The 20,446-nt window shown below is 41.2% G+C and overlaps 1 long non-coding RNA gene across 1 annotated transcript; it reads left to right on the forward strand.

Moving 5' to 3' along the window:
• The first annotated feature begins 2,834 nt into the window (after positions 1-2,834).
• Positions 2,835-11,781, forward strand: LOC308585324. Its single transcript, XR_014007273.1, has 3 exons — positions 2,835-3,013; positions 7,862-7,977; positions 10,631-11,781. It is a non-coding gene; the product is annotated as an uncharacterized lncRNA (long non-coding RNA).
• Positions 11,782-20,446: the final 8,665 nt, after the last annotated feature.

Consider the following 20,446-nt stretch of genomic DNA (forward strand, 5'->3'; position numbering starts at 1 on the left):
ATTCCATGTACCTAAATGCACTATGTTCCCTACTGACAATATAGGGGTGGGTGTGCAGGAGGGGAACCCTAAAACCTTTTATGGCCCAGGTTATGACTCTACAGCCCTCTCCTAATGGAGCTTACTCCCAGCTAAACATGTACAGGATAGCAGCCTTACAGTAAGATGTCCCTGTTTTCTGGGGACAGGCCCCAGATTTACAAACTAGTCCCTTGACAAAATCCATCTATTTAGTAGGAAGTTAAAAAGTGCCCCTGGATTCATTGAAAAAAAATCTGGTAACCTTACCTTACAGCACATTTCTAGCCATGTTTACTTGGATGCCCCACTGTATTCGATGTGTTTACTCCTAGGTGTGTACCATCAAGAAATCCTGGAGAGTCACTGGCAGTGTTAGAAACTGAGATATGAAAGCTAGGAGCTAAATGGCACATTAAACCTGAGTTATGGGCACCGCAATGGAGTGTCTAGGTGCGCTTTCTTTATAACAAGAATACAAAGCTGAAAATGAATGAACTGTAGCTAAAATCTTATGTTCACTTTTCACATGGTCTAGTCCTCATCTGAAGACTGCAAAAAACAAAGCCATACTCCCCCTGCCCTCCCCTCTAATATTCATATGAGGGTCCCTTCTCCAGTCTTCAGAGAGTGGCTGGAAGTAGGGAGGCAGAAAAAGGTCCTTTCCTTCCAGCAGTGGCAGTTTTAATCTGAAACCTTAGGCTCAGTACTGCACCCAGAGCTCAGAAACTGCTCACATTAATGAAATTCTCTGTCGCAAAACACACCTAGAACAATGGGAGTTTCGAACGCTGGTCACTGCCAGTCATTATAGACAATACTAAGCTAGCTGTACCAGTGACCTGACCCAACTTCCTATGCTCCTACATTCTACAGTGGTACCTCGCAAGACGAATGCCTCGCAAGACAAAAGAGTTTTCCGTTTTTTGAGTCGTTCTGCAAGACGAATTTCCCTATGGGCTTGCTTCGCAAGACGAAACGTCTTGCGAGTTCTTGCGAGTTTGTTTCCTTTTTCTTAAAGCCGCTAAGCCGTTAATAGCCGCTAAGCCGCTAATAGCCATGCTTCGCAAGACGAAAAAACCGCAAGACAAAGAGACTTGCGGAACGGATTAATTTCGTCTTGCGAGGCACCACTGTAATCCCTTGGAGGTAGCCGAAAGTTGTCATATTTCTCCTGCATCTTAATTCCCAGGATAAAAAAATCCAGTTTCTTCATCTTACCTCTCACAGAAATCTACTTTTTTGGTTCTGTTATCATTTTCGGTAGCTGCCCTTTGAGTCTGCTCCAGCCACATCATAATGAAGCTTGTGATTACCTTTGAATGTGTCTGGATCTCCTCCAGGACATAAAACACATTTCAAATTAAGATTCCTATATGAAGTGAGCTCAGCACAAATATGAGGTCTCGATGAAACATGAGAGCGCCTCCATTTTCATTCAATTACACAGAATGTAAAAATGTCATCACCGTGGGATTCCTATTCATAGGGTTAATGGTGGCATAAATCATCAGCTGGAAGCTGGTAGGAGAAAAGGGAAGAGAATCAAAGGGGAAGAGGGAAATCCTACAGCAACAGCAGGCAGGAGTACAAGGAGGCAGCCTACGAGTTTGGTGTTGGTTTGGATCTGATTTTTGGGATGCAAATGATCTTTCTAAATTACATCCCTTCTTGTGCCAAGATTACCTTGGCACCAGTGCACCTTGAGCCTGATAATAATGAAAGCCAGTCCTTGTCTGGCCCTGCTCTCCCTGGGTCTTTCAAATAACAACAAATCAGAGTTAACTAGAGCATGCTGGTGATAGATTAGTTGCTAAACTAAATGGTCTAGGGACCCCCAAAATAAGGCCCAGATGCAGACTCAGTATAATTAAAGCACTGTAGACAGCCAAGGCAACTCACACACCATATTGGATGCTATTTGTTTTGATACCAGCTAGAATGGTGACACAGAATCAGCTTCGCCGGCGCTATTAATTTTCTGGTTCCAGAGGGTCAGATGTGTAATCGTGGATAATACAACACTCTGCACTTGCAGATGTCACTACTCCAGCAGAATGGGTTTTTGTAATGAATTGCTCTCCTTTTTCCACCAGGAGATGTTGGAGAGAGTCTTTCAATGTCTTTCCCCCAAAGCCATTACATTGAAGAGAGAATTTCAACAAGAGAGGAAAGGAGAAACAAATCCACAGATGAGTAGCTGAGTAAACAAAGCATTAGTAAATCTAACCATTTTCAAAGACATGGCTGTGCTTCCTGTTGGGGGAAAAGTATAAGCAATAACATTTCCTTGTAATAAATTTAATTCATGGACCTGCTAGAGTGAGAAGTCTACAGATAAAGGGTGGGTCCTGACAATATATATCTGCCTGCTAGGGCTTGCTGCGGCCTGGCACCAGCCCCTTGCATAGAAAGCACAAACCATAACTTGCAGCTTCAGATGTAATGGCAAACTATTGTTTGTTTGAACTTTAAAATTAGAGAAGGACTCAGGATATGGGGGTGGGGATGGAAAGCATAAGCCTGAAACTCAGACCCAACAGTGAAACTCTGGCATGACTATCACATTTGAACTAGCCCACTGATATTATGTGACAACATGCCACTGACTTGCAATTCAGAAGAAAGCATCTCTTGTTTAAGCTTACCTCTGAGAGAAGTTAAACTAAACTGCTTTTGTTAACACCTCAAAGTCAAGACCAGGTATGGTCACTCTGTGCAGCATCAGAACTATGTCATCATTCTTCCATCACTTACGTGTCATAATGCTGCACTGCTGCTGCCTACGTTCTCTAAGCACAAGGTATTACATCTTAGCTTTGTCCAGTATTTATCAAATTGTCCTGAACTCCTTTAACTTGCTCTTTTTTGATAGTCTCACCTGCTGTGCATCTCCTTCAGCCTAAATGCTTTCCTCCCATTCTCACCTTAGGTGTTTACCCTGGCTTCAGCTCAGTTGTACCTACTCCAACTCTCCATATTTCTGAGCAAAAAAGTATTGATGATTACTATTAATTTAACCATTATTACCAGGCTAAGGGTGTCATATTAAGCATCAATGGAACTCATGAAATGAATAACTATGTCTCCCAACAGACAGTTTTTGTGGCAAGTGACACTGGGCATAACTTGTTGGTGCTTTTTTCTACTCCACTTCTTCTTACAGCTGGGTGATTTTTTTTTTCTGTTTAGCCAAACATTTTTAGAGAATTAATTTGATTCAGTGTTGGTAATTTGTTCTGGCTTTCACGATTTTATAATTTTATGATGTTTTAAGGATTTTACTGTACACTGCCATAAAAAGCAACCCTGAAATGAAATCCTCTTATAAATAAATAAAACCCAGCTGTTTGGCTGCTGTGAGGCATGGGGCTGCCACAGGGAAGGAGGTTCTCTGGATGTGAATACTGGGGTCCTCCAATTCCTGAGCTGCTTGTTACACACACACACACACACACACACACACACACACACACACACACAGTGTGTGTGTGTGTATATATATATATATATATATATATATATCAGGGGTGCCAACTTGAATAAATTACTGTGGGGCCCAGGTAAGCCCTGACACGCATAATTGATCACATGATGCAGTACACACATACTATTTCTGTGGGAATGCCTATCAACTTTGTGGGGGCCCAGCCCCCTCAAATATTTTATTGGGGGGGCGAAGCCCCCACGGCCCCTAAGAGTTGGCTCCTATGATATATATCCAGTGCTTTTTTCCTTAAAAAATGTTTAGGGGTACTCTCATTTTCCTACTCACATTGAAATACTGCCCCTCAATGAGGCTAAACCTAGATGCACAAAATGTTTAGGGGTATGCATACCCCTGCGTACCTCCAGAAAAAGCACTGTATATATCAACCATCATCCAAACAAAAACCAAATAAATAAGGGCACCCAAGACTGCCATGATGTAAGATATAAATAGCAGCCAAGCAGCTTACTCTCATATTTAAAAGAAAGGAGGATTTAAACCTCGAAATAAGTGCCTGCTTCCCAAACTTATCAGTGCAGCTCCTTCTTCATGTAAATTGGGTAGGCGACAGATAGTGTTATCCCTAATCCAGTCAGCCTTCTGCCAGCAGAGCCATATTTGATGTATTAGATTAGCTATAAAAGCAGCAGCTGCTCATTCTGATTTGTGGCAAGGGAAACTGAAGAGCTTTTGGCATAGACAGGAGAAGGCCCTTAAATAAAGCTCTTGTGGAGGTGAATTTAGGAAAGGGCTCACATCTGTTCTTACTTTGTGCGAATTTGTCCATGCTGTTTCACCAGAAAGTGCCAGAGCAACAAGGTGATGTTTTCAAGTAGCTGAGTGTAGACAGAAAGATTAATCGAAGAGGCTTTATCTTTAGGAGTACTCAGTGGGGGCTCTGTTCGGCTCACAGAGAATGCAGGGGCGCTCATTACCATTTCATCATCTCTTCTCACTGCCGATAGTCTTTGGTCCATACTTTAATCACTATAATTATCTATTTTATCATCCTGTGTACCAGTTTCTGTGGTTGGGCAATTAGCACAGAAGCATATCCTCCATATGCAGATCTCTCCCCTCAGCCGCCTCTACAGTAGCCTCTTGGCAAATAGGAGGTGCTGCTGCTGGTCTCCTCCCACCACCAGGGAGAAAATGGTGGGAGCTGCCCTCTGGGGCCTCCTGGGCTCTGAACCTGCGCAATGTGATTCCCCACCCCACAACAGCCTTTGATTCCTCACTTTGTTCCCAATGTAGATTTTTCACGCACCCCTTGTTCCTGCTACAGATCTTTATTTCCCTCTTGTTCCTCACCCCATCTTTCTAGGCCAGGGAAGGACACCATTTTGTGGTTCACCTTAGGTGCCAAAATGTCTTGGGCTGGCCTTGGGGAGTGCACTGGAGCAAAGATCACTGTAGTTCGTATATCTGATTCAGAGGAGGGAACAGAAGTCTCTCTCTCTCTCCCCACCCCCTTACAAATGGACAGAATTCTCCTAGTGAATATCATCCTCTATTGCAGTTAGTGGCAAAGTCCTTTGGTGGGGAGGAGCAACTAGGCAGAGTCTGGGATTGGACTTTTCCTGTTGAATGTGCATATGGTATTCCCTACTAGCCCTGTCTCTGTGTAGCCTGCCCATGTAACCAAAGAGTGACAGCACAAGAAGCCAATTGCCATCAATGGTCATTGCAAATTGTGTGCAATTTTCACTATACAATCTTAATATCAGTGCTTATAGCAATTATCTGATTCATCGCTTACATCCACATTAACTGAAAGATTCACTAACTATACAGTACAGAAAATGCACTGTGCTCACACTACTGCCCTAGAAAGCATGGAAATCGTACATGTTGCCATAATACATAAAAATACATATCAGATATCTTAGCAAGAATCACCATGGCTTGGAGCAATGCACCAAGCACTGCAACGACCATTCCTTATTTCGTTAAGTTTGCCATTTTGTATTATTCAATCTATTATGTTCATTACTTATATGCAGTGCACATCTAATGAGTCCAGTCCATTTTCACTCAAAATGAAAAATTATATTGACTCCCCTACAATCAATGACCCCATTGCGCCTTGGAGCATATTGAAACCAAATTGGATCCTTAGCACAAAAACTAAGTGTTGATGCTGAAGTATAAGGAGAGGGAACACAAAGGCTGTTTTGTGGGGGGGGGGGGAGTCATACTATTAATATTCGATAACTTGGGAGTAGAGCCAGTGAAATTGATTAACAGCTTTTAAAAAGGGAGCAGCAAGCACAGCTGGTGCTAAGATATCACAGTGTTTGGCATCGTATAAATAGCCAGTCAGACATTCAAGGATCTTTTAACATCTTGGAAAGGGTGAGTATGCCAACAGATAACACCACGTGTGTTTTAAAATTATAGTAGGTATTCTCAAAGCAACTGAAGTCAATTAACCTCTGTTCTTTTCCCCTGCACTTTAAATTTAAAAGAAATGAATGGGTATTTTTTGTTCTCCTTTTACAATTATTAAAAAACCCTATCCTGCCGAGATATATAGTACATATGCAATGAGTTTTAGCTCGATGAAAATTTTTATAGCCAAGCTTTAGAGCCCTGAAAATATGAGTTTACCGGGGAAATGCTGACACAACTGTTAAGTGTAATGGAGTGAGCCATGCTGCCATAATTTCTGATACAATCTTATTGATATGGGTAGTAGGGAGACTAAAGATACTGCCAATCATTTTATAGGTGTGTGTGTGTAATTTTACTGTGATATTTGGGAGTTTAAATCCTCAGGTGCTTCTTTTTTTCTGTATTAAGCATTAAAGGCTAAAAAATTCTCTCTCTCTCTCTCTCTCTGTGTGTGTGTGTGTGTATGTGTGTGTGTACACACACATCTCTCCCCCCCCCCCCATGTTGTGGTGTCATCCTGACAATGACAAAAAAGCAATACATTTTGTGCTACAAGCAAGAAGGAGCAAGTGATAAAATCTTCCTTGGATAATATTTATTTCAAAGATGCCCTGAGCACATGCTGGGATTAAATTGGAAGTGAATTGATTAGAATATAAATATGGCTTCAAAACTGTGTGCTAATATTCAGTTTTATATTCATGAAAATATAAGAGTTGGTGAGGAAAAAACCCATCTCAAAATTATCCAGAAAGTTTCCACAGTGCAGGATTACACACACACACACACACACACACACACACACACACACACATATAATGTGTGTGTGTGTGCGCGCACACACACACACACACACACACACACGCAGCAGGGTATCAACTAGCCCTGGGCAATCTTGACAGGCAGCTGCCGAACTAGCCTTGATCTTGAAACTTGGCTATCACTCTTCCTTTCTTGAGGCAAAATCAGAAAATTGCCTCAGATCTTCAAACTGCACAGAACTAATGACGAATCCACCAAATCTGAGTCCATATGCCATCTACATCTAAGTTTTAAAATGACAAGAGTCGCTGTACTCTGTCAGTCATTTCTCTGGTCCAGGGAAATTTGACACTTTCTACCATGCTATGTTCTTCAATCATCTTTAAACTATTTGCATCTGAACAGAGATTATTGTTTATAATAGAGATGCTAACCCGTGACCCATAGCAGGCCCTGAAAAGGTTTTGGGGTTTTTTTGTGGATGGGTGTCTCCCAATATCCCATTCAAAATTTGTCATTAAAAAATAATAATATTGTAATTATTGACTGCCCTTGTGGATTCTCCACTGTGATGTCATGATGGCAAACACTTTTTGCCCCACTTTCCCTTAGCCCTTATAAAGCACATTCAGCTCAAATTCCTTTCCTTTCATTTCCTTGCTTACCATAAACTATGCTTGAATACTTATATTACCAGAGTAGCTGTTTATAAACCAAGAAGCTGGCATGGCTAGCTGTCTGAACAACTGTCTGTGCTTGGATCCACCATTACACAGAGGGTGCATGGAACTCTGGCTGCATTTTCTCCAGTCACAAGGTCAACACCCAAGAAAATGGACATGGAGCTGAGAGAAGGAGGCTGTCTATCTAGCCCTCTCTTTCTGGTCCAGGCCACACCCCTCACTAGCTTTACTTTACATCCTTCTTGAGTGTTTTCCCCTGGTGGGAATGTCTCCTTGAACTCTGATCACGAGCTGCTGGGAATTTTGTAGCTCTGTGAGGGTTAAACTACAGTTCCCCACTACAATTTTGTATCTCAACTAACAAAACAATATGTTTTGTGTGAGAGTGTTGCCATTATTCCTCTTTCTAGCATTTGCAGAAAATCCGACCACCCCCTTTTTGCCCCCAGCTGCACTTTCTGTGAACCTCATAATATTTTTTTCTCCTTTCTCATATGAAAACTACCTTCAAAAGACTGGAGAAGTCACAGTCAACAGAGCGCCTGAAATGCTGACTGATTTCAAGCTACTATTTAAATGAAATTAATTCAGGGAGGGGAAACTTGAGGAATATGTGCTCGGAATTTAAAGGTAAGCCTTTGTTTTCATACCCTTTCTGTCACTACGCACATGCAGAAACACATTTCCAGATACAATTCTGTGACCATTTCTGAACTCCATCCAATTGCTTCATGAAGCCTGAGAGTTAGCCCAGGTAGCTGTACATGAAAAGTATTTTAAATCTCCACTCAAAGAGTTATACAATTGCTTGCCCCAAGGAGAGATGGCAAAGACTTGCATTTGAGCAACATTCTTCACAGAATACCAGGCTTGTCAGAAGATTACAGTGTAGCTGAATGATTATAGCTACCTGATGCTTTAAATTTCAGATGCTCCCTTGGTATTCGCCTTCACAACAGTCTGAATTTTCCAGAAGCTTGCTGACATAATTTTGCACGTTATTTGAATGAGAGCTCTCCCGGGAGACTCACAATGAAGAAAGAAACTTTCTCTGCTTCTCATAAATCCTCATTTTTGCCTTATTCCACTTGTGATTTGCTTTTGTTTTGTTTTGCTTTTTTAAAACAAAAAACTGTAAATAGCCCAATTTACACATTATAGTCAGGAATGAGAACAACACATTTAGCAAGAATTGAACCTGAAGAGAAGTAATTAGTGCTGTGATCAAAAATTTCGTCTGCTCCCCCACTCAGGCCGACTATTTCTCATCAATTAAGAAGAAAAGAAATTGCATCAGAAAATGAGCAAAGGGGAAATGATTTATTTTTTATGCAAAATTTTCCTGGGTAGGTGGCGGTGAGGTTTTGTGCTTACCTTACTTTTGAGGTGACTGGAGGATTTTGTCCTTCCTTTCGTTCTACAAATCACCTCCCCAGTGGGTTGCATTCTGCAGCCTCCCCGCATGCCCATGCTTCTTGAAAACTCCATGGTATCCTTTGCTGCTCTTGCTTGAAGCGTAGGAATGCAGGGACACTGCAGACTGTACACCTGACAGCTCCTCGTTGTTACTTTTTTAAAGTAAAATCTCTCTCCTTTTAAATAGATCTTTCTGGAAAGACTTTTCAGAGGTAAAAGGAAGGACTCCCTTAATAGGAAGATCAGAGAGTTCTGACGAAAACAAAAATGGGAGTGGAAATGGTTGACGATCACTTATTTGTCCCATCCCTCAAAGGGAAATAAATCCATTGAATACAGTCAGTATAAATAAAACTGCCATTGTTGCATTCAGTCCACAAATGATACATTTTTCTTGACCAATTTTCAGTGTCTTTTCTTGTACACTGAAATAAATGTGCTGGAATGACATTGTTGGCATTTGTCTGTCTCGAAAGGCAACGGAGTGTGCCTCCAGGGCTGAAGTCCAACTGCTGAGTTAGCAGCACCAAACTGACCTCCCTGGGATGCAAGCCTGGGTAGTGTGTATGGAGGTCCTGGGCCGCCCAGATGACAAGACCACCCCCCTCTTGGCCTTGCTGATGCAGCCCAAAGGAAAGTAGAGTAATATGCTTGGCACCAGCTTGGCTGCAGGAGTTGCCGGAAGGTGTACAAGGCACCATTCAACTGTCCTAGGGACTCCACTCTGGATTTCTCTAAGGTTTACTCCTTAGCTTTTTCTTCTCCGGAAGATGTTCTGCAAGGCACCGGAGGTTTGGGACCAAAGTTTTCCTTCTCCTAGATGGGCCACTTTCCCAGGTTGATGAGCCCATCTGCCCCTCACTTTCCTCTACAGCACATGCAGTTGGACCCACTATTGGTCATGTCCACTCAATCCGCCGGAGTCTGACTTCATGTGCAGGGGAAATCTCTACCTCCCCAAGGGTTGACACCCATCGGCTACCCTCACTTGGTTCAGCCCTCAGTCAGAAAACCATTCCTAGGGCGTGACCACTGTCATATTCTGACAGATTTGAGGAGGCACAGGTGAGGGAATAATATAATGGCAACGTAATTACTTAAGTCAATTACATTCCCACCGCTCCTCTGCATCCAGCCAGTCCATGACAGCCTTTCATCAGAGGACTGGGGAATGTAGAATGGGGAAGAAAAGTTCCCACACCACCCTTGGCCATCTCACAAAAATAAGACAAGCTCAATCATCATTTCCCCCAAACTCTAAAGAAATTGTTAAGGGCCCTGAAAAGGAGAAAGAAAAATCGAGGCCTTTTTTATAGGGTAGGTTTTCAAGAAATTGTAGTGCAGCTATCAGCACAGAACTAGAAATAACCAGAAATAGGCAACTATTTCTAGAACTTTCATTAAAATAAATGAGTATTTCATTACCAGCTTTACTGGAGCATAGGCATCTGCTCACATAATTTTGTCAGGAACTGTTCACGTCTACACTTGGGGGGTGGGGGGAGAAGTCTTATGCAATCCATTTGCTTCCAATTCTGATGCTGCCCCTAGACAGCCATTATCCTTTGTGCCCATCACAACCACCAGGTACCATAACAAAGATTTCATATTCTTAAAAGCAAATTAAAAGTCATGGGAACTGAACAGCTGTCTGTTTCTGATTAGAGTATAGCTTCAGGGGATTTCTAGTGGGCAAACAGACAAGAGAGAGAGTTAAACACAGCACTACAGCCCTGATCTGATTCCCCTCCCCACAGGGCTGCTATTATTATTTTTCAAAATGTGAGTGATCTTGATTGTGCATCTTTAGCTTTGCTTCTCCTTTTGTCCTTAATAAGCTACTCATTCAAACCATTTTTTTGCCCAGCTGCAGGCCTCCATGACAGAAAGAGTTAACTTCCAATCTTGGCAAGAGGTTTCTTCCTCCTAGCAGATGGCTTAGGTGATCAAAGTAGATTCTCTTAAGGCACTGATATGTCTGCTCTCAATACCTGCCAGGACTGCTGGATCAAAACTGTTTTAACTGGCAACCTGTACTAGTGTCACTACTACATTCATGCATACCACATGTAGAGTGTTTGCTTCTAACTCTACAGGACAGTTAGCGCAAAAAGGGGGGGGGGAGAAAGAAAGTAAAAAAATACACCAGCACACATAGAAAATGCTGTGTGAAGTTTGAAGGGGAAGAAGCAGTCTTCCTGCTGGGAGATGGCTGAGAGCGCTGTCAGCCTGTGGCAAGGTTTCTGTTTCTGTGTCTGTCAAAAAGACTTCTGAGAGTGAAAAGTAATGACATAAGATTTCTTCAGTGTTTATTCGTTCTGTTAGGGTAGTTTTCTGTGGAATTAAATTAGTAAAACTTAATTCACGATTCTGTGTGAACACCTACAAAATGGATCAGGATTTCCTAAGTGGTTCCTCCCTCTGGTTCATGGGAGCACTCATCCTGCACAAAAGGGTGGGGGGATACCATGACCTTCAGTGAGGTGTTGGATAGTTTTATCTGTCTAAGCAATACTGTCCATAATCAGGCAGGTCCCTTGTCATATGCTATCCAGGCATCTCCTGATATGATGTGGGGCCATTGCATTGATCAGCTGCAAACTCAGAGGTGACACTAAGAAAGGCTGCTGAAATAACATCCAGAACAGTCTGTGTTATCTCCATCGAAAAGCTGACACCACCATGGACCACAAAGCGGTTTTGTTGAACACCCAATTTCCTCTAATGTGCCACAGCTAGAGGGCTGCGCAGACCCTGGCAGACTACAAAGCAGTGTGCAGGAAGAGGACCAGCACAAAAATGCATGCAAGCTGGGAGCCTTGATTTGTGCTCCTGCACCTCTGTGGTTATTCATCAATACTTCCAGATGCAATTTTGTTTCTAGTGTTCAATCTTGAAGGAAGGGTAATCTAAGCGAATCTGCACTTAATATCAGGTTGTGTTGAACCTACTGTTCTATTGTTATCTTCTAGTTTTAAACGGTATGCTTCTTACTGAATGAAAACCCTCAGTTGTGAACCCAGCTCTCTGTGTGTGTATCTGTTTAGAGCATGGGTAGGCAAACTAAGGTCCGGGGGTCGGATCCGGCCCAATCGCCTTCTAAATCCAGCCCGTGGATGGTCCAGGAATCAATGTGTTTTTACATGAGTAGAATGTGTCCTTTTATTTAAAACACATCTCTCAGTTGTTTGTGGGGCATAGGAATTCGTTCATTTTTTCCCTTCAAAATATAGTCCGGCCCCCTAAAAGGTCTGAGGGACAAAAAAAAGGTCTGCTAAAAAAGTTTGCTGACCCCTGGTTTAGAGTTACTGTTAACAAATATCTTATCATAGGGCCTTCTTAATACTTGGTGGCCAAGGTTGTCTTTCTTTCTTCCAGCCTGAACACGTGAGAGGAGATTCATGTGGAAGGGTTTTTTTGGGGGGGGGAGGCGCCACCCTTGCCACAAATGTCCCAATGTGTATGGGAAGTTCAGAAGGGGGCTTGGAAGCAAATTCACTTGAACACCCTTCGAAGTCTCCTTGCAGTCAGGAACTCCCTCTTCCTTGCTTTACCTCACTACACTCAGCTGCTATGAGCAATTTAGCCTTGCTAACTTCCAAGAGATTGGCTGGAAGGGAAGCAGCTTAAAGCAGGCAAGATAAGACAGCGAAGGTGTGATGGCTTGTGAATGCCTCTGCTCACTCAGAGATACATATATACAGTCTTTATTTTACATATGTACAAGCAGCACGTTATAATCATGCATCCGTATCCTCCGGCTCAGATTCTGGGGGTGCCTTATACCTGCCCCTTCTCCAACAGAAAAGGCGGGGAAGTTTCATGTGATGCCTCTCCCCTCTCCTCTTTAACACTCTCCTTTCTTTGGCAGATGGAATAGGCATTGTTTCACTGTCTGTGCCAGAACTTCCTGTGCAGTGTTGAGGCTCTGGTTCAACATCTGTGAGCCATCCCGCCTCCTGGCTTTCCCTTCTTTCCTCAATCGCCACTTCCTGCCCCCCTTCCTCTGCCTGTCTCTGCTCCTCCCCTTCATTCTCTGGCAATACCATGACAGAAGGGGACAGATTTTGCTCCCCTCTTCCATGTGTTCCTTTATGTATGAAAAGTCCCTCCTCCCACAGCTGGATTAATTTCATGAGATAGTTTGTTTAATATGAGAAGTGGGATATTGAGCAGAGACAAGCAGTGACAAGGCATGGAATGAGCAGCAAAATGAGCTATGTCAGTGACTTAATATCGAAACAATGAATTAGTGAGATGCATCCTTAGACCCTACGTATAAGAGTACCCAAACTACAGATTTTATAAAGGAAAGGAAAGACACAAAAAGGGTTCCGTGCATAAAGGGGACAAATGGCAGCCACTGCGTTGCAAATCATCACCACATATGGTGGAAGACTTTTTTAAAAAAACACCTCTCAGTCTACTTTGTGTCATTCTAAATATGTCCTAAACAAAACTGAAACCTAAGCCAGAACGGAAAGGAAAAATAATATTGCTTGCTATAACAATGACTATCTGAAAAAGACCCACCACAATTACACAGTGAAGGATGTGTGAGGCAGTAAAAGCTTTCCCTGCCCATAAACCTTCGAGCCATAGCCTTCAATATTTATGAGTTCAGGAGCAATGGTTATTGCTATGTGCCATTCTCATCCATCATGGATAAGCTAATGTATACATCACACTATTTAATAATAATTTCGTTTTATAAGCAGCTTTCCAAGCCACAGCTTACAATTTAATTGCAACTGTGGTCCTGTTCAGTTTGCTTCATTTTAGTACTTGGATTAAATCTGGAATACAGTAGAATAGATACTGGGGACATTACACAAAAAGTTTACTTTTATGCTTTTTGTTTTGCTGCTTATGGACCCAATGTGTTCTCAGCTAAATTGAATGAACCTGTTATGCTAAGCCACAGTGCAACCTGATGTACGCCTACGCAGAATTGTGCACCATCAAGTAGAATGGACCTCACTCCTTAGAAAGTGTGTATTAAAACAAATAAATGGTCCAGAGAATGAGGCATCTCATAAATCTCTCTCTGTGTAACTGAGCAAGCCTTAAACCTGGTTAGTATTTGGGTAGGAGACATTCATTAGGGAATCCCCTGTATGCCACTCTTATGTTCTTGCGGAAAGGTTGTACAGTGGTACCTCGAGTTAAGAACTTAATTCATCCTGGAGGTCCATTCTTAACCTGAAACTGTTCTTAACCTGAGGTACCCACTGCTGCCGCCCAATTTCTGTTCTCATCCTGAAGCAAAGTTCTTAACCCAAGGTAATATTTCTGGGTTAGCGGAGTCTGTAACCTGAAGCGTCTGTAACCTGAAGCGTCTGTAACCCGAGGTACCGCTGTAATAAGATAGATACTTCACACAAGCACACCCTACTGATTAGAAACAGAAGTCAATTACTGAATATAAAAATATTCACTCATTTGAATCTGTCACCTGATATGGATTCCAAATAGACAGCTTGTTCCCTTCTCCCTTTACTTCTAATAATAAATTGCAAGACCAGATCAGCATGTAGTTTATTATTTTTATCATTCAGGAACTATAGCCTTGTAGGTTACCTCGGTTACAACATGGTACTGATAATGGGTTTGATCCCCGTAGGGGTGTGTATTCCTGCAATGCAGGGGGTTTGGTCTATGATGCATGATACCTTTATAGTTAAATACCAATTTATCAGAAACATGGGGATGCCAATGAAATTATTTTCCCATTGTAAAATCCTTCTCTCTTGTAACATATAGAAACACTTACCCAGCCAAAATAATTGAAAACAGGTCAAAACATAAGCAGGATTCTAAATGCACTTGTAATGTAACAGAAAGTATGGATAATTTGGGAATATAAAAAATTGGAGGAGTATTGATATGCAGTTGAAAACAGAATTAATAGGAGCCATGGATGGGATGGGGGGAAGTCAGGAGATTCAGAGTAATCTTGATATGTGAAATTTTTATGATATTTTGATGTAACTTTATTTCTTCTCTCTTTTGTTCTTTTTCTTTATTTTTCTTTCTTTATTCTTGAAAATCAAATAAAAATATTATTAAAAAAGAAACACTTACCCAGCAATATGGTTTTCGCTTTGTGCATTTCTCCAGTCCCCCCAGTGACAGCCAGGGATGAACGGAATACTGTAGTCAGTTTCCAGTACATGTCCCTTTCACCTCTGCTCATTCATTAGTTCATTCCATCTTCTTCCTGCCTAATCTGTGATTTAAAATAAAAATAATGCATGTAAATACAAATTTAAATACTTTTTTAAAAAAACAAACTAGCTCTCAAAATAAGCATTTCTAAATATATTCAATCTCAAAATACACATTTTCAGGGCATTTTATGTTATTTTTAGCTAAGAAGTGCAAAATCTGAAGGATAACTACATTGTTAAAGGTAAAGGTACCCCTGCCCGTACGGGCCAGTCTTGCCAGACTCTAGGGTTGTGCGCTCATCTCACTCTATAGGCCGGGAGCCAGCGCTGTCCACAGACACTTCCGGGTCATGTGGTTAGCGTGACAAGCTGCATCTAGTGAGCCAGCGCAGCACACGGAACGCCGTTTACATTCCCGCTGGTAAGCGGTCCCTATTTATCTACTTGCACCCGGAGGTGTTTTCGAACTGCTAGGTTGGCAGGTGCTGGAACCGAACGATGGGAGCGCACCCCGCCGCGGGGATTCGAACCGCCGACCATGCGATCGGCAAGTCCTAGGCGCTGAGGTTTTACCCACAGCGCCACCCGCGTCCCTACAACTACATTGTTACCTGAACATTATTCCAGGAAGCACAGGTCAGTTCATAATCAGAATTTGGAAAAATAATAATTAATCAAGCATCCCTAGTGGCAGCGAATTATATGGAGCAGCAACAGGAAATACAATGTAAGCATGTCATGCCATTTGGTCCCTGTTGGAATATCTTACAGAAGGTCATGGGAAAGCGGAGCACAGAAATGTCAATTTCAGCAGCAAGCCCCATGGTTCCAGAAACATGAGTTCTTAGAAAATTGCAAGCCATCTGCAGCTCTTTGATCCTTGCATAAAAGCCCCTCTATCATTTGGAAGAGAGTGTGGATTAGAAATGTAATAAATAAATAACAAAATAAGTGATTCATTTATTGGGCCACTTTTCATATTTATTCCCATCTCCAATCTGATCCAACAAGGAGGCACACTAGGTAAATTCTGATAAATGTAAAAGCTATGTGGTCAGTTATATGGATTATTGTGCCTTAAAACATGATGCCTCCTACACCCAAAAGATAAGAAAAGAACGTGTTTTCAGAATATATTCTGAATATATACAGATGGTCATACATAATTATAATGAGAGCTGCCAAATGACTGAGCAATTTTTAGCTTACTAATGTTCTTCCCTTTTGTCAATTAATGGATTACATTTAAACAGACATCAGTATAAATACCCTTTTCAGAATGTGAGAGCAGTGTGCTTTAAGTCATTTTATTTTGATTTGTTATCAATGTGATACTTTGCATTGCTTAACTTGCTTAACTGATTGCATTATGTTTCAGTGTGCCATTGTAAGAAATAGTGGGGTAAATTAATTTTTAAAAGAGTATGAAACTATTTTTATTTTTTTATTTTTCATTACTATTATAAAAACATATCAGGGCCAAAATATCCTAAGCAATTAATTAAATGTACCCGTAACCCACAGCAGCGCTGTTTAAAATTTGCCATTGTTGATTAAAAGTGGTCTGTACCAATGGCACGACCCCCGGTGACATCAGGGGAGAGCTTATAGTTGTATTTGCATCAACAGGCTCCCCCTACTAGTGGTTAACCCCCGTCAGACTCACCCCTCTCCAAGTGGGTGGAGTCAACATTGCTGTTGTCCAATGCCTAAGCCAATACCGCTCACATGCTGTAATCAATAAAGTTGTGGCCTTTTTCTAGCCCATTAACCTAATATGCTGTGCCCACGTGTCTTTATTATTCCCAAGCGGGGGACAGGTCCTCGAATCACAAAGAAATTTCAGTGAAATTCTTACGGGTGCATCAGTTCTTATACAGGGTTTCCACCATGCTTACTTAATTTTCAGGAGAACAAGGAATGTTTGAATGGTCCTTTCATTCTACAATTGTTTCACAAGTGGTCTGCACTCTGCATCATTCCTGAACACCAGAATTTAATTAAAGCCCAGGGGAATACATTGTGAAGTGTTTCCTCCGATGTGGCATTCCCAGTTCAAGGAGGATGAACAGACAGGGAGACTGCAAGGTGCTGGAGTATGTTTAGCAGAAAGCAAAACATGCATACTACCTTTGACCATGAATTTTTAGAATGACCTGACAAGCAGAAAAACAAAAGTATCTTTCATGGGGGAGGAAAGCTTTTGAGAAACTGGAGGACAGATTGTGGCGTTCTTCCATGCAATAAGGGCAAGATTTTTTTCTCTCCCCTCCCCCCATACATTCTGGATGTTTCCCAAACCAGTTTGGTGGGGTGGAAATGCTACATTAGCTTCCCAGTTTGTGCTTGAACTGCACTGGCGAACCCACACCCCTCTTCTTCCCAGTAAGCAACTGTGACCCACTTGCCAGGAAGCTAGCATAGTGGCTCTGTTGCACCTCGTGAGCGGCTTCTGGACTAGATGGGGGTTTGCAATTAATTCAGAAGAGCTCTTAATTTTTATGTTCACTTGCTATGTTTTTATGTTCACATTGAGTTCCAGTGGTACCTCAGGCTAAGAACTTAATTCGTTCCAGAGGTCCGTTCTTAACCTGAAACTGTTCTTAACCTGAGGTACCACTTTAGCTAATGGGGCCTCTCGCAGCCACCGCACGATTTCTGTTCTCATCCTGAAGCAAAGTTCTTAACCAGAGGTACTATTTCTGGGTTAGCGGAGTCTGTAACCTGAAGCTTATGTAACCTGAAGCTTATGTAACCCGAGGTACCACTTTACATGTAAATCAGTTCATATTTTCCAATCTTACAAGCATTTCACTTCCTTCCCTATACTGTTGACTGAATGCTTCCTGCTTGAATGCAGGTGATCAGACCAGGCCTTTGTACTCTAGGGTGAATTCTTTCATATCTCTTCTAGAATGCCAGTCCCAATACATCCAGTAATTGCAGTTGGCTTCTTGACAGCTGCCTATTGCCTTCCTTAAAATAAACACTAAAGAATAAAATCTGGAAAAGAAAAATGTTTAAGATATGCATTTTGGAGGTTAGCAAATAGTTTTCCTTTATGGCTGACCACACAGCTTTTTAACTGAGCAAAGATTTTGAAGTCTCTTGTTATCTTGACTGCGCAGGCAGTGTAGTTTGCCTAAGGCTACCTTAAGTGAATGAACTATCAACTTAATTTCTGCCTTTTTTATAATAAAACCTAATCTCATCAGAATGTAACTGCGTTATATCTATTCTGCAACACATATAGCTGAAAACAGTTACAGCCAATTTCTCCTTGGAAACCAAATGGCACAAAGTATATATTACAAAAGGAAAAGTGGGTTGGTAGCTAAGCCCCCCCCCCTTTCTATATTTACCTCTTTCATTTTTGTTTGATTAATGCAAATTGTAAGCTCTCCCTACATAAATAAACAGTTGTTGCTAAGCTATCTATATCTTCTGTGGCTTTCATTTCTATATGAAGGCATTAATTGATCTAAGACAGCTCCTTTTTTTAAATCCAGGATTCAATGTTTAATTATGGGAAGAAGGGAGTGAAAATCCATATGGAAATTCTGATCCCAAATACCTTTCTCCTAAACCCTATTGTGTGGAGCACAAATTTCCTGGGGCCTCAAATTTCTTTTTTTTTAAAAAAAAGATATTTATTGAAATTTTCAAAATGTTACAAAAAATAAAAAATAAAATAGAAACAGAAGAAGGTACAGAATAAAAATAGTTGACAAAGTAGAAAAAGAAAAAAGCAAACCCCTTCCCACCATATGAGTAAAGATTCAAAATATAAAAAGTGACAAAAAAATAATAATAATACAAAAATACATCACAAACCGTTAAAAACATTTAAAAACAAATTCATTATTTTCAGATCCTTAACTGTCATTGCCTTCTTTCTTAGACCTCCTCCTCCTCCCTTTCTTTGTATCCTAGTTATTAATTATCCCAGCAAATCCTTTCCATGTTTCATAATATTCTGTCATTGCATTACCCTAAACTGTTTTAGTCTTATCTTTCTATAATAAATAAACCTTAAAGCTTAAAACTTAAATCTTATCCTTACCAACTTCTCTTAACCATAACATTCTTTCATAATTCTTTAAACATCTTTGCTAAAGCCAAGTAATTTCATTCCAACATTTTTCTAACACTCATCAATTTTATAAAGCAGTTCTAATGGTAGAGAAAAGAGATACAAACAGATCCAATCTTCATCCAACGTCCCTTCCTCCTGGTTCCGGGTTTTGTCAGTCCTTATTATCCCGTCGATCTAGCCCATTAACCTGGCAACCTTATATCCGAGGCCCTCAAGTCTCTTCCATGTCCCTTCCGCGGCTCTTCTTCATATTTGTAACTGTATTTTCCCTTATCTCCTGCTCGTGGTAACTCCAGCTTGACAATGTTTTTAACCCTTCTCGACAGATCAGCCCCTTTTCCATGTTCAACACTGAATTCCATGTAGTATTTAAAAGTGTGTTTCAAAGACCCTCCAAAATTAAGAGCCCCCACAGTCCCAAACATCTAACGGCCCATTGCCATATTTGAAAAGTCCAAACATCCCAGCATAGGGGGGGTCAATCCAGCCCCCCATTTCCAAGCCAAGCCAAACTTTTCCTTTCCAAATCTGGCTTTTTCCAAGTTCATTTGTCAAATCCGAAAAATCATATTCCTGTTGGGCCTGTTCTGTCAAGACACACTCCTGATTTAATTCCTGAGTGGGCTCCACATATTTTCCCACTGTCTGTTCAAAATTTCCCACTGCCTGTTCAAAATTTCTAGTCGAAGTTGCCATCCAATTCACCTTTTCATGTAATTGTTCCAGTAGGGCATTTGTTTTATAGAGAGCACACAACAAAGCTTCTGAATACATTGTCCTGCAAGGTCAGATGCCTGTTCCCACGGTTTTAATCTGTAACAGCTGCCGGCTCCCTGGAGTTAGTTACAGTTTCACAGACTCCCTCTAGGGGGAAAACTTCTATTTGTTCTTGCAACAAAGTTTCCTTTTTAAAAATACTTTGTCCATATATATTCCTTTAAAATGCGAAAGGGAACAGTGGAATCCCTATGTTTCTCTTCTTTTAGCTATCTGTCAAAAACACTTGTCTTTGGTCAATGAACTTCAAACGTCAGTCCTGACACCCTGCTCCAGGATCAGGACGGAGGAAAGTTACTTTACTTTAAAGTCACTTTAAACAGTCCAAAAAGATCCCCCCCTTCTTCTGCTGTCAAAGGGGGGTTCCACAATTTTAAATGGTGAAATCCAATCTTTTAAAAATGATTTTCTGAGCTCTAGTTTAAATTGTCTTTGCTTTATTCTGTTTACAAAAGAACGGAAGGCTGACTTCCTGTTTAGATCTTCCCGTTCCGTACCAAATTAGAGTAGGTTTTTAAAATCCAATTCTTTCCTTCTCGCTAGTCCTTATTTGATGTCCAATTGTTCAAAATCTAAGTATTCACGGATGCTTATTTTAAAGTCCAAATTGTCCCAGGAAAAAGGCAGCACTCTCCGGCAA

This window comes from Podarcis bocagei, assembly GCF_964188305.1.
Source record: "Podarcis bocagei genome assembly, chromosome: 4".
Lineage (NCBI taxonomy): Eukaryota > Metazoa > Chordata > Lepidosauria > Squamata > Lacertidae > Podarcis > Podarcis bocagei.